The following is a 16,183-nucleotide window of genomic DNA, read 5'->3' on the forward strand; positions in this document are numbered from 1 at the left end:
ATCGGGGCTGAGCATCCTCCACCCAGATCCTCCATCTTCCAGTAGGCAGGGGTGACACCCACCAACTCCCCACACCCCGCCCCCAGCTCCGTGTAATCCCACCAATGGTCAAGACCCAGAGACTATAAAACCCAGCTCCCAGACATTTTATTAACTCATTCTTACTTTGGACAACCTGGCAGGCTATCAAATGTAACCTGCCCACATGTGTCTGGCAAACTCCCCGTGGCGTACCCAATATGCCAAATACCAGTAACTGATGGGTCTCATTCTCCTAACCCTGAAAAATCCTTGAATATGGCACTTTAAAATCTCAGGGCTAGGATGAAGGAGACATTACTGGTGCCTGCTTGAGGCAATTGACGAACAACAGGATGATCGTGATCAAACAACAACTTTCCTAACAGCTGCCTTTGCCACTATAGTATCTCTCTACCACACAACAATTATTTCTAGGGATCCTGAGTACCATCAGATGTGCCATCCCCCCCCAAAAAAAAAGAAAAAAGAAAAGAAAAGAAAATGTAAAGGAAGAAAGAAAGAAATACAAAGCTGTATGCTCTGCTAACTAACCTGATATAGCTTTTGAGCACTGTCCAGATGTGAGGTTTGACCTAAAACAACAGAAACAAAAAAAACAAAGCTATATGTGCAGAGTAAGTGACTTGATCTGTCTCAGTTCCCCATTAGAAAATGTGAACAATGACAGCCTTTCCCTCCCAAAAATCTCTCCCTAGACCTCTGGGCCCAAGGCTTTTCATGTAGGAATGACCAGGGAAGCTTTACAGGAGCCACAGAACCAGCACCACCCCCTCAGGAGCCTGTGTCACTCAGGAAGTGAGTCTGGAAATGACCTCTACAGAAACAGAGGCTGGGCCAGCTGGCACCGCAAGTAAAATGATTCCTTTCTTATTATGAGAGGTGGCAAGCTACCAGCAAATGCCGTTGGCTTTACACAGCGAGGCTTTCCTTCTCACTTACATCACATCCTGCACAGACAGTGGACAGAAGCCATGACCCAGGCAGGTAGGATTCTCAACTTGACTCCAGGACTGTTCCTAAGGACTGGGTTAGGAGGATGGGGTGGGGGTCAGACACTTTCTCACACCACCATATATACACATCTAACCACTTGGCCAGTTAGAGACCTTGTTGATAGTAAACTCTTATCAGTTCACCATAAATAAAACAGAGAAGTGGTCACAGGTGTTTTTTCACACAGACCCTCCTTTCTCTCACCCACTGGAGTGGGACGGATACCTAACAGTTTCACTATTATCAACCAATGGATCCTAAATTCTCTAATGTAGTCAGTCACAGCTTGCTTTGACATCCAAATTGCTGAAACTAACTTGTTAATGTTAGCAAACCATAGCTTGCCTCTAGCCTTGCAGAGAAGTGCTGGTGCCCTCTGAAAAGGGAACTCTGACCTGTTCTATCAGGCAATCTCCCTACTGGGAGCACCTCTGTGTGTGTGTGTGTGTGTGTGTGTGTGTGTGTGTGTGTGTGCGCGTGCGCGCGCACACGCGAGCGCTCACAGACACAGAGGTTAGTGTGATTAGCCTTGCGTAGGGCTAGAAAACCATTCCAAGAGCTGGTGTATGTGCCCATCAGATCCATCCCCCTCCCCCATTAGTAACCTAGATCTTAAATGTGTAACAACAACCACACCAACAACCACACACTCAACATTCCTCTTCTAACAGGCTTAAAACACGAGTCTCGTACTGCTAGTATGATGGCCGGTTTCCATGAAAGTCTCCAATTGTGCACACCCCCTGACAGGATGCAGAGATGGAATGGATCTCTCAAAGTAGACTCGTAATCTGACCTCAGTTAGCCATCTCTGTCACAGCCATGAACTGCAGACAGGAATGTTCTCAGACTTCAGCAGTTCTACAGGCCCTGAAGGTGTTTCACCTGAGTGATTCATACCTTGTCCTCTTGTTCTTAACTGTCATGTCACAGACAATTTCACTGGGAATCTAAGATGAGTATTAACATATTAATCACATTTTAAGTTCCATGCTTGAGTATCTATCTTAAGTTTAAAATATTTTCAAAGATCACCTTGAAATTTTTATCTTGAACTCAGTGTCTTTGTTAAAAAGAGTTGAATTATTTCAAAGGAACTGTCAAAAGAGCTTTGAGGTTTTCATAGCCCACTCTGTCAAGACTGATGCTTCCTGATTTAAAAAGATGCCTCTCGGGGCTGGAGCAATAGCACAATGGGTAGGACATTTGCCTTGCACGCCGCCGACCTGGGTTTGATTCCCAGAATCCTATATGGTCCCCTGAGCACCGCCAGGGGTAATTCCTGAGTGCAGAGCAAGGAGTAACACCTGTGCATTGCCAGGTGTTACCCAAAAAGCAAAAAAAAATAAATAAAAATAAAAAGAGGCCTCTCAAAAAATGTGAGTGGAGCAAGGAAAGCCTCTTCAATAAATGGTGCTGGAAAAACTGGAGAGGTACATATGAAAAAATGAACTCAGACCTCTGTCTAACGCCAAGCACAAACGTCAGATCAAAATGGATTAAAGACCTCAATATTAAAGACCTGAATCCATAAGGTACATGGAGGAAAATGTAGGCAGAACCCTCCATGATATTGACTCTAAAGGCATCTTCAAGGATGAAACACCACTGACAAAACAAGTGGAAACAAATATAAAAAAAATGAGACGACGTTAAATTAAGAAGCTTTTGCACGTCAAAAGAAACAATGACCAAAAAACAGAGAAGCCTATAGAATGGGAAAAATGATTTACCCAATATTCATCAACAAGGGGCTTAATATCCAGGATATATAATACACTGGTAGAACTTTACAAAAAAAATCCTCCAACCCCATCAAATAATAGGGAGAAGATATGAATAGAAACATCCCCCAAAAATAAATACACTAAGCACAGTAAAAATGAGATCTGTACCTATATGTTCATTGCAACACTGTTCACAATAGCCAAAATCTGGAAACAACCCAGGTGCCCTAGAACAGATGACTGGTTAAAGAAACTCTGGTACATCTACACAATGGAATACTATGCAGCTGTTAGGAGAGATGAAGTCATGGAATTTGCTTATAAATGGATAGACATGGAGAGTATCATGCTAAGTGAAATGAGTCAGAAAGAGAGGGACAGACATAGAAGGACTGCACTCATTTGTGGAGCATAAAATAGCAAGAGGCAGATACCCAAGGACAGTGGATACTAGGGCCAGGAAGATTGCTCCATAGCTGGAAGCCTGCCTCATGAGCAGAGGGGAGAAGACAGCTGGAATAGAGAAGAGATCAATAAGAAAATGGTGGCTGGAGGAATCGGTTGAGATGGGAGATGTGTGCTGAAAGTAGATAATAGACAAAACATCATAGCCTCTCAGTATCTGTATTGCAAACCATAATGCCCAAAAGTAGGGAGAGAACATGGGGAATATTGTCTGTCATGGAGGCAGGGGGAGGATGGGAAAGGGGGGTTATACCAGGGATATTGGTTGTGGGAATGTGCACCAGTGGAGGGATGGGTGTTTGATCATTGTGTGATTATAACCCAAACATGAAAGCTTGTAACTATCTCACGGTGATTCAATAAAATTGAAAAAAAAGAAAATCGGGGCTGGAGTGATAATACAGCAGGTAGGGCATTTGCTTTGCACGTGGCTGACCTAGGTTCGATTCCCAGCATCCCATATGGTCCCCTAAGCACTGCCAGGAGTAATTCCTGAGTGCAAAGCCAGGAGTGACCCCTGTGCATTGCTGGGTGTGACCCAAAAAGCAAAAAAAAAAAAAAAAAAGATTGAGAGGGCCTGAGTGGTAATCAGGACCCAGGACCAAAGCTCTTCAGCAGCTTCTCCTTTCTTCTCACTCATCCTTCAGTCAGCGGATTTGTCTTTTGCTCTACATAAATGGACCTTGATTAACGAGTGAGAATTTTTTCTAGCAAGTGAGATAACTTTAGTTATGGTTTTTACTGCAGTAGTGCTGGTGCATGTTACTGTGGTAAGGTTAGTTTCGTGAAATTAGGGGTAGTTTCATATTTCTTTAAGTAACCACAATTGCACCTACCCCCAAGTGACAATATCCCTCTGTTCACTGGGTTTCCCCACTTTGCCTCTCACCCTCCCCTACCCACCCACACTCCCCATAACCTCAGGTGTGTTGTGGTTGAAATCCAAGTGTTTGCTTTCACTTGGATTTTGTCTGTTCCCTTCAACAAGCACGCACGCACACACACACACACACACACACACACACACACACACACATTTCCTTTAGTCTTCCTTTTTTTTTTTTGAGGGGGGCAGGGCTGGCCACACTCAGCAATGCTTAGGCCTCACTCCTGGTGCTGTTCACTGGGATCACTCCTGGTGATGCTCAGGGGACTCTGCAGTCAGTACTAGGGATTGAACTGGGGTTGGCAGCATTCAAGGCAAATGCCTGCCCCACTGTACTCTCTCTCTCTCTGACCACAAACATATTTTTAATGTTGATCACTGCTCTTATGCTGTGGCACTTTAGTGGGACATAGAAGAGCCCACTCCCCACTCCCTCTTTTTTTTTCTGGATCTTACATTCTTTTATTTTTCCTTTCATTATTATTATTATTATTATTATTATTATTATTATTATTTTAATTAGTGAAACACCATGAGGTACAGTTGTAGACTTACATATTTTTGTGTTTGGGTTTCAGTTACACAATGATCAAGTACCCATCCCTCCACCAGTGCCCATTCTCTACCACCAATGAACCCAGTAGCCCTCCCATTTCCCATCCCCCCCCCCACACACACACCCCACCTCTGTGGCAAGGCATTCCCTTTTGCTCTCTCTTTCCTTTAGGGTGTTGTGGTTTGCAATAGAGATATTGAGTGACCATAGTGTTCGGTCTGTAGTCACCAGGAGTGAGGCCTAAGCATTGCCGAGTGTGGCCAGCCCTGCACCCCCCTCAAAAATAAAAAAAAAAGGAAGACTAAAGGAAATGTGTGTGTGTGTGTGTGTGTGTGTGTGTGTGTGTGTGCGCACGTGTGTGTGCGTGCTGTCGTCTACTTTCAGCACACGTCACACATCCCGAGCAAGTCCTCCAAACACCCTTTACTTGGTGTTCCCGTCTCTATCTGAGCTGTGTTTTCCCTCAGCATGTGCTGCCGGCTTCCAAGCCTTGGAGCAGACCTCCTGGTACTTATCTCTGCTATTCTTGGTTGTTAGTCTCCTATTTTGTTACTTTATATTACCCAGATGAATGCAATCTTTCTATGTCTGTCCCTCTCTTTCTGACTCATTTCACTTAGCATGATACTTTCCATGTAGTACCACTTGTATGTAAATTTCATGACTTCATCTTTTCTAACAGCTACATAGTACTCCATTGTGTAGATGTACCAAAGTTTCTTTAATCATTCATCTGTTCTTGGGCACTCAGGTTTTTTCCAGATTCTGGCTATTGTAAACAGTGCTGCAATGAACAAACAAGTGCAGATGTCACTTCGAATATACTTTTTTGCCTCTCCTGGATATATTCCCAGGAGTGGTATTGCTAGGTCAAATGGGAGCTCAATTTCTAATTTTTTGAGAATCAGCCATACTGTTTTCCAAAAGGGCTGAACCAGTCGGTATTCCCCCAGCAGTGAAGGAGGGTCCCCTTCTCCCCACATCTGCGCTAACACCGGTTGCTTTTGTATTTTTGGAGTTGGGCCAGTCTCTGTGGTGTGAGATGATATCTTGTTGTTGTTTTGATCTGCATCTACCTGATGATTAGTGACATAGAGCATTTTCTCTTGTGCCTTTTAGCCATTCGGATTTCTTCTTTGAAAAAGTTTCTATTCATTTATTTCATCACCCCATTTTTTGATGGCATTGGATTTTTCTCCCCACTCCCTCTTATGTGAATGGGTCAGCAACCTACCCAGATAAAACCCAGCAATAGCACAGCGGTAGGGCGTTTGCCTTGCATGCAGCCAGCCTGGCCTACCCGGGTTCAATTCATCTACCCTTCTCGGAGAGCCTGGCAAGCTACTGAGAGTATCTCGCCCGCACAGCAAAGCCTGGCAAGCTATACGTGACGTATTCAATATGCCAAACACAGTAACAACAAGTCTCAAAATGGAGACATTACTGGGCCTGCTCCAGCAAATCGATGAACAATGGGAGGACAGTGTTACAGAGCAGTGCTACCCTGAGGAAGAAGTCATACCTCACTCTGATATTAGAACAAATCCTTTACTGCCATCTGGTGGAAATTTCTAATAAACACAATGGCCTATGACAACACAGGGTGCTTCTGCAGAAGGTGCTTTCCCCAACTTTATTTAAATATGATTTACAATTTTGTTCATGATGATTTGTCACAGGCATTCAATATTCCAAAATCAATCCCACCACCACCGTCATCTTCCCTCCACACTGTCTCCATTAGAAATGGTCTTCTGAAGTATTAACACAACTAGAGCCACCATTTCTGCCCAGTCACTGAAAATAAACCAACTTCCTCCTCAGATTCTCAGCTAAGGAGCAAGCAAATTTACAACAATGAAGGAAAAAGGCTTTGTGGGCCTTATCAGACAATTCTAGATTCCGTAGAAGGAAATTCAAGAGATTTCCTAGGATCAGTTGGGCATAGGTTTTGTTTTGTTTTGCTTTGCTTTTTAGGGTCACACCTGGTGAAGCTCAGGAGTTTTTCCTGGTTCTGCACTCAGGAATTACTTCTGATGGTGCTCAGGGTCCATATGAGATGCTGGGGATCAAACCTAAGTTGGCTGCACACAAAGCAAAAACCCTACCTGCTGTACTATGGCTCCAGCCAGCAAAGTTCTTTTTAAATGCAGTCTTTAGATAAGAACAACCCTGAGCATCTGGCATAGTGAGTCAGAAGAAAGTAGGACTGACACTATTATGTGTATCAAACAGCAGCAGATTCGAGAGTAAGTATGAAAAATAAAAGGAAGCTGCTGAACAACACAAATTCCAGCTAATTCTAGTTTGCACAGACCACTATGAATGCTGAATATTGTGCCACCCTTGCATACTGCAGCCTCAGCACCAGCGTGGCTTTTTGCTAAGGAGCACTTCCCTTTTCTTGATTTCCCGTCCCCACCCCCGGCAGCCTGCTGTGACAAGTTTTCACCAACACAAGTGAGGTGTCTGGGTGCTCAGGAAGCAAACATGCTCTACCCCCCTGGCCCTATTTGCAGTCTTCAGAACTCCAAGAGCCCCAGAGGGACAGTGCTCAAGTCCTGCCAGCTGCGCATGCCCCCATACTCCATTACAAAGAAACTTGTACTGCATCAAGTCCTCAAACACTGGGATTGATTTACTACAGCAGCGAGCATAACCTCAATTAGTATATAAATTATTAGTTATTGCATTTTGTCTGTCTGCCAGTAGAAAAAAGTAGGAATCTTGTGGTGGGGTGGGGGGAGGGGAGGAGAAGGGTGTCAAAATTTAAGTGACATTTAAGTTGCTGTTTTGTTTGTGGGTCACATATGGCAGTGGTATGGTGTTCAGGGACCACACAGAACCTGTGGCCCCTGTGTACAAAGCCTGTACTCAGGCTGCTGAGCATCTTTGTGGCCCTCAGCAACCTTTATGGATGAGACATTAGCATATAATACCTTTCCTGTTTATTGGTAAAGAAGCTCCTTGCTAAATTTCAGCAAAACATGAGTTTAGTTCACACAGGTATTCCTTGGGAATGACTATGAGAAGCCCTAGATAGATTTTATTGGGGGGGGGGGGGGGGAAGGGTAGACCACACCTGGCTGTGCTCATAAAATACTCCTGGCTCTTTGCTCAGACATCACTTATGGTGGGGCTCAAGGGACCATATGCAATGCCCAGGAACAAACCTAGGTTGACCTCATGGAAGGCAACCCCTAACCTGCTGTGCTATTTCTCTGGCCCTACATTTTAACCTTAGAAACCTAAATTAAAGTGGCTATCTTAATTTTCTGCAACTTAGCTTTAATTTTCAGACACATTCCGCAAGTATTTAAAGGTATCAAGGGAAGTTCATCTTCTAATTTCATTACACTAAAATGAAACTGTTCCTCACACTGTTAGAAATCACAGTGGAACATATCAGTGATCTGAGCAGGTTCCAGGACTTGAGCGGTCTAAAGCACACTGATCACAGCTGTTTTAAATTCCTGGCCCAAGAGGCCAAATATACCTGCTATGCCTGGTTCTGGCTCTCACTTTATGTCTTCAAACTGGTTTCTTTGTTTGATTTTTGCCTTTAAATGTGATTTCAAGTTGTTTTTTGATAGCTGGACAGATGTGCTAGATAAAAGGAATAGCTGTAGGGGCTGGAGCTATAGTACAGTGGGTAGAGTGTTAGCCTTGCACATGGCTGACCTGAGTTAGATCCCTGGTATCCCATAAGGTCTCAGAGTCCTGCCAGGAGTAATCCCTAAGCACAACTGAGTGTGGTCCCCAAACAAAAACAAACCAAAGGAACACTTGTATTGAGGCCTATAGTAACATGGCAGGTTAATGTGGCATGCTGAGTGTTCTACAGACACTGCTTTTACTGTGCCTACCCTCTGCATGGAATTCCCAAAATGTTTCTTGGTTCCACACTCACCTTCCATTGGTGAGAAGTGATGGCTGGAATAAAGAGGAATTAGGTGCTTCCATAGGGTAACTGGGCTCTGAGAATACCCCAACAGGTTAGGCTCTGGTTGATAAGTTTCTGCTAAAGGCAACTTTATGTTTTGATTTGGGGCCACACCTGGCTGAGCTTATACCAGGGCTTATACCTGGCTCTGCACTCAGGGATCACTCCTGTTGGCTTGAGAGGCCATATGTGGTTATGTAGTGCCAGGAATTAAACCCAGGTCAGCGCCATGCAAAGCCATTCCCTTTGTTCTCTCTCTCTCTCTCTCTCTCTCTCTCTCTCCACGTGCCTGCTCCCGTGTTCTTCTACATTCTTCTCCCTCTGTCCCCCTTACAGACTTACTCTGTTACATCCAGTTCCTCGTCGGAATCCTGCTTTTGAGGTGCTAGGAAGTAAGGGCAGCTGAGGCTTAAGTCGAGAGAACAGATGTCCAGGAGGTAAATATCAATCAGATGTCTCTGTGCTCCATCTTGCTGCCCTGCTCTCTCTCTCATTTCTCTCCAATTCTCTCATCTCTCTCCAATTCCCCAGCACTGGGCATAGACCACACACAGTCCAGTAGCAAAATCAGCATAAGAAAGCCCTTCCTGACCGCCCATCCGGCTTAAGGGTGGAAACACCACCTAGGGCTGTTCTCTTCTCCTTAGTCCAATAACTTAATAAACATCTTAATTCTACTTCTTAATATTAGTTTTTGTATGGACACAGTAAGAGATTGGGCTGGAGTGATAGCACAAGGGGTAGGGTGTTTGCCTTGCATGTGACCAACCGGGGTTTGATTCCTCCACCTCTCTGGGAGAGCCCAGCAAGCTACCGAAAGTATCTCACCTGCATGGCAAAGCCTGGCAATGTATTCAATATGGCAAAAACAGTAACAAGTCTCACAGTTTGTTGTGAAACATTACTGGTGCCTGCTCAAGAAAATCAGTGAACAATGGGAGGACAGTGCTACAGTGCTACAATAAGAGATTGAGTTTGTAGGGGGCTCTCCTGGGAACATCTCGCCACAGACTCAGACTACAGAGTTTAGGCCGGATTAATCATTCCTAACCCTAGCAGGGTCCAAATCTAGTTATTACTTTTTGGATCATGACATAATTTGTCCATGACCATGCTCTTCACTTATAGTTAAGCATTATGGCACTTTGGCCAGGCCTATTTCAATGCCAGGATAGCACATAGCTCACAGCTTGCCCTGTCCATCCAGTCCCTGTCAGGACCCTGCTTTTGAGATGCTAAGAAGTAAGGGCAGCTGAGGCTTAAGTCGAAAGTCCAGGAGGTAAATATCATTCAGAGTCAATTAACTTCCAAGTTACAAAAGCATATGAAAACAGTGAGTTCCTGTGTCCATACAAAAGGACATTGCTCTGAATTAACTATGCAAAGGACTTAAGGAGAAGAGAAAAGCAATATTTACAAGTCAACAGAGAAAAAAGAAAGAAGTTACAAATAAACAGAGGAATGGGACCACTGTGATGGGAGTAACCCAATAAACCTAAGCTCCCCGGCAAGGCAGAAAGTACAAACCAATGTTATCCTATAAAGTATGAGCAGGATTTTGTTTTGTTTGTTTTGTTTTTTTATATTACATCTACCGTGAGAACCTGGTCAAGTTCATCTTGGGAAAAACTCCAGTGGAGTCTTTAGCAATTGTCAATTTTAGTTCAGGTTTTCTTCAGTAAAAAATTTTGAGGTAGAATAATTTACAACAGTATCAATTTCACGTTCTAGGCTTACATTGCTACTGCACCACACCCACCATCAGAATGACAAGTTCACTCAGTGTCCCTCCTGCCACGTCCCCACTTCTCCCTGCTCTATTGGCAATGTCACAGTTTGTTTTCATTGACCATGGTCTATTTCCTACTCATTTCTTTATATTTCCCATGAGTGACGTCTTCCGGTATTTGTCTTTTTCCTTCTGACTCACTTCATTTAGCATGATGCCATTTAGTTCCATCCAAGATACACAGAACTGCGGGATTTTATTTTCCTGCAGCAATTCAGGGAGGTTTCTTGGGGGGGGGGGGGGGGTGTTGGGCCACACCCAGTGATGGTCAGTGCTTTCTACAAGTGCCTTTACACATGGTTACTATACATGCTATACTATTGCTCCAGCCCCTGTTCAGGTCTTCTTATGCAGGTACATTTCTGCTCCAATACATCGTACTTCCCTGTACCTTTCTACTTCTCCAACTTGTTGAGGGGTGATGTAGAAGTTTGCCCTGTGCCTTCACTTCCCTTGTGGATCTAACAAGAACTGTTGATGTTTCAGTTTTGTTTCAACTCTTTAACCTGATAGGCTGGAGTGATGACTTCATCTCTCTGACTTCTAGCTCCGGTCATGGGAACCTAGAGACTGAAAGTCCATGCTTGTGGTTTTCGACCACTCTCTGTACAGTAGTTGTTTCAAGCTCATGGTGCATTTTTCCTGACTCCATCCTAGAATAAACCCCAGTTCCTTTTATTGGACAAAGACAAGTAGAAACCAAGTTCTGGGTGTTTGGTGTGCTCTTTGCAATAGAAGGTCACTTCTAGGCCCTCAGCAGTCAGAGAATATATATCTCTGTAGACAAAAATATGTGTACACACATACTTAACTACTTCTTTGTTCATGTGTGTGTATATAGAAATTCACCTGGAGCTCATATTGATGTCTTAGATTCCAAGCCATGCTGCAGGGTTCATTCTGATCTTGCACACTACACCTTATTTGTGACTTTGTTCTCAGTGATAAACCTCCCTGCTATTGTTTCACCATGTGTTACAGTGGAAGGAAAGAGGCAGGCACTTCTATATCTACCATTTGAGCAGATGTTGTAAAGCCAATGTGATGGGTCATTATCTAGGCGATCTGACTGGCTGTTGTAGAGAGATATGGTTAGTTCTTGTCTAGGTGATCTGGTTGGTTGTTTTGTGTAACAAATCAGAGTGATCAGTTTTTAGACTCTCATTTACATCAGGCATAACCAATCAGACACTAGGGGACAAATTATCAAGTCACTAGCTGCTGGCATTGCAGTCCTGGAAAAAAATGAGCCTGTGAGAGAAGCTGCTGCAGGAAAACACTCAAAAGAAGGTGCAGTAGAAGAGCTGCTGGTGCAGTGGAAGAGCTGCAGAAGGAAGTTAATGGGGTCCCTGAACTGAACAGAAGTTGTGTTGATCTGTTGTGAGCTATAAAGAGTTGCAACACTGAAGAAACTGGGTGGTCAGTATGCTGTTCTTACTCTCCATCCCCAAGAACCCAGAAGCCAGAAGTTAATCATTGGTACTGAAACATGTATTGAGCCATTCTTTCTTTTGTCAGTAGGTAAAGTAACTTAAAATGTAAAGTAACTTAAAAACGAAGAATTCTGAGAGTGGAGCAATAGCATAGTGGGTAGGGCATTTGCCTTGCTGATGGGCAATTCTTGGCAACCCACATGTACCACCCACCCCCCCCCCCACCCAAGACTTCCAGCAGAGCTGGGAGTAAACCCTTTGCACTGGGTGTGGCCCAAAAACGGGGAAAAAAAGAGTGCATACCCTTATGCGAGAAAAAAATTCACAACTACAGAATAGACCCTCTGCACACTTGTTTTTAGCCTTACTTTTCAACTAAAGGTAAATATTATTTTTAAAATAGGAAACAGGGTGAAGTTTGTGCCACAATTGGCAGTGTTCTGGGGCTAGGCTAGTACTTACAAGTGCTGGGTGAGGTGGGGTCACTCCTGTCTCTTCTGAGGAACCATTGAATGGAATTGATTGAACCCTAGTCTCCCAACTGTTCTGACCCATTGGGCCATCTTTCAGGCCCCCAAATAAGAATTTTATGAGACTGGGGTGCTTCTTACAGTGCTAGGAAGACACTATTACAAATAATGGTTTTAATTTTGTTTGTTTTTATTTAGTTGCTGGGTGTGTTCAGGTCTTACTTCTAGATCTGTACTCAGAAAGGACCCTGGGGGGGCGGAGGGGCTCAGAGGCTTATATGATCAAATCTGAGCCAAGCAGAGTTTAAGGAAAAACACTTATCTATCCACTGTCTCTCTGGCCCCTACAAAGCACAATTTTGAAATTACTTAGTTCATTGTTTAATCCAATCCCTCAATGAGATATGTCATGATTTCATGAAGTTAAATTCATCTCAATTTTCTTTTTATCCTGGTTCACACAGTGGTTGATATTTTTTTTAACCTTTGTGATGTACAGGAAAAGTTCAATATTTGTGATGTACAATTCTATGAGTTCGATCAAATACATGGTCATGTCTCACCATCCCAATACAAACCAGTTCCATTACTCAAAAAACCCTGTATGTCCCCTTTGTAATCAAGCATTTCACCCTCCACAGTCCTTGATAGATACTCTACTTTCTTTTTATTCTTTGTTGTGTGTGTGTGTGTGTGGGGGGTGGTAGAGGGAATCCCCTCCGAACATTGCTCAAGATTCACTCTTAACTCTGTGTTTAGGAATTCCCCTGGGCTCAGGGACTGTATGTGGTAACGGGGATTGAATTAAGGTTGGCTGCATGCAAGGCAAGAGCCTTACCCACTGAAATACTTCTCCAGCCTGCCACTCTACTTTTCACCTTTATACTTTTTCCTTTACTAGAACGTCATGTGAATGGAATATTTTTTGCATGAATCAATAGCTCATTCAGTTTCACTGCCGAATGGTATTTATGGTGATACAGATGTGCTGTTATTTTTCAATTCATTTGCCTGTTGAGTGGCATCACAGTTGTTTCCAGGTTTTTGGTGATCATGAAGAAGATACTATAGACATTGTAAAACAGGTTTTCACGTCAAAATATGTTTTTACTATACTGGGTAGATGCCTAGAAATATTTCATGGAACATATGTAAGTATTGTTAACTTTATTAAATACACCAAGCAGTCTATAGAAGGAACTGTTCTACTTTCAGTTTACCTATAAAGAATGAAAACTCTTGTTGTTTCATATCTGCTCTAACATTGTCAGTATCTAGCCATTCTTATATAAAATATATTTCATTGGTGGTTTTTGAGTTACACTCAGCAGTGGTCAGTTGCTGTTCCTGGCTACTCAGGAGTGATCCCTGATGGTGCTCAGGGAACTATATGTGGTGCTGGAGAGTCAAACCAGAGTTGGTCACATGAAAGGCAAGTACCTTAACCCCTATAATATCTCTCCTGCACCATTTCCTCTTTTTAAAAACAAAACCATCCATATTGTAGTAAACATCTGTATATCTCTGGAACTCCTGTGAGAAGGACTTCCTACAGTATTGAGCCGGAATACTGTAGAGTCAGAGCAGCTTCAGTTTGACTGAAAAAAATTCTTCTCTGCACTTGAAAGAGACATGTTTCACTTATTTAGCTCATTACTATTTGCATCTCAACTCTTCATTCTTGTACATTCTTATGGTATCCTGGCTAGCCCTGAATCCTAGAGAAGGCACCTGTTTCAGCTTCTATTTGATAAAATCCTGGCAGAAGTGTCTGAGATGGACCCACATTAGCCTGATAAAGTGGTTGTTATTTGATCCCTGGTCCTGCTGGAGCCTGAGAGCTGGTAGCTCAGGTCTTTGAGGAGCAATGCCTCAGGGGGATTGAGCAGACTTCTCTTTTGCTGCATCCTGTTCCCTCAGAAGTACTTTCAGACACTCTGTATCTGCTATCACTAAGGTGCCCTTGGTCCAACTCCACCTGGTTCCTTGCATTCTGGGAGTGTTGGAACTTCTCAAGCTTCAAGCAGTGAAACCTTTGCCATCCTGTTTTGCTCAGAGTCACTTTCTGTCTTTGATCCTGCCACTTCCCACCTTTCTAGAATTCTGATGAAACCTGCATTGGTTCATACCTGGTGTGTTACCTCCCTTATTCCTATCTTTTTTCTCTTTCAGGGAATTCTCTATTGGGCGGGTTTAGGGGCTGGGATGGGTTTGCGCATAACTACTGGTGCTTAAGACCTATTCCTGACTCTGTGCTTAGCAGTGACCCCTTAGTTGTACTTGGGGGAATGTCATGTGGTAGTGGGGTTGAAACCAGGATTAGCTGCATTGCAAGGTGGGCACCATACCCACTGAACTAGCTCTTGCCCATCCAGGACTCTTTACACACACACACACACACACACACACACACACACACACACACCCACACAAACAACAAAATAGCTGTCTGCCAGCATGGCCATCCCAGTGTAGAGAATGCAGGGACTTCAGTTACAATGACCTGAAGACCCCAAACTCAGTCTCAGATTTCAAGAGTGCCTATTAATCCCCCAAACAAAATAAGATGCAATTTCCCAGCACTTTTAACTGTTGAAAGTGGGCTAGAGGAAACTTTATTCATTTGTTTCTCCAGAAAAACACTATAGCGTTTCTTGCACCCAAGGAATCAAACACACTGTCTCTACCTCCAGAGTCTTATTGAAAGGCTGATTCACAACTCTTTGAGAGGATTAGCATCAAGCCCACTTTTCTTTCCTATTTTGGGTTTGTGAGCCACACCTAGCAGGATTCAGGAACTATTTCTGGTTCGATGCTTGGGTGTGACCCCAGAGGTGCTCAGGGGACCAGATGTGATACTGGGAGTCGAACTAGGGTTGAGACCACTGCAGCCACATGTAAGTTCCTTCCCTCCTATACTGGCTCTAATTTCCATTTTTCAAGTGATAGAAGGTTCAGACAGATAGAACAGCTTTGGGTACATCTGGAACAGGATGTCCGATGCACAGTAGCCTAAATTATAACATACATGCTCGTTGGGTATAATCAGTGGGTAAAAATGGGGCTGTACTTACCCCACCTGCTCCCACCTCCTACACAGGTATGCCTTCTGGAATGCCTAAATGTCTTCCCAGTGACCCTGGACAAATGACACAGGGGTTCAGCGTCCTGCCCAGGACACACTCCCTGTCTTTGAATGCTTTATCACTGTCAAGTGTTGAGGCTTTGGCTACCTTTTGTCACCTTTTAGCCAGGTACATCTCCTCCCCTGGACTGTGGAAAAGCCTCTATTCCTCTAGGAAAACCAGACTTGTGGCTCTAGAAACAGACAGTCTGACTGACTCTTTCCTTATAACAAAATCTGAAGCAGGGGCTAGAGTGATGTACAACAGGTAGGGTGTTTGCCTTGCATGTGGATGACCTGAATTTGATTCCTGTCATCCCATTTGGTCCCGGGAGTCTGTCAAGAGTGATTCCTGAGTGCAGTCAGGAGTAACTTCTGAGCATGACGGGTGTAGCCAAAACAAAACAAAACAAAATTAAAAAAATCTGAACCTGGAGTCACTTGATAGTTTTTAACCCATGTCTTTATTTTTCCTGTGCAAATATGAATGTAGGCATAATAGTTAAGGCTTTTAAAATATGTACATTCTGAGAATACATTGCTAGTTAATATTTTGCTATTGTTATAAGTTTAGACTATTTTTCCTTGAGTTTAGACTATTTTTTTCCTTGAATACACACTTTAAATTAATATTAAAAAGTTAAAATGGTGAAGTGATTCATAATAAACAGAAAGAACCCATATAAATCCAACACCCTTAGACAAAAATGCAGCACCTGTTGTATCAACTACATTAGGGCCCAGTCACATAACTA

This window comes from Sorex fumeus, unplaced genomic scaffold (genome assembly GCF_029834395.1).
Source record: "Sorex fumeus unplaced genomic scaffold, SorFum_2.1 ptg000006l, whole genome shotgun sequence".
In the NCBI taxonomy this organism is placed as follows: domain Eukaryota; kingdom Metazoa; phylum Chordata; class Mammalia; order Eulipotyphla; family Soricidae; genus Sorex; species Sorex fumeus.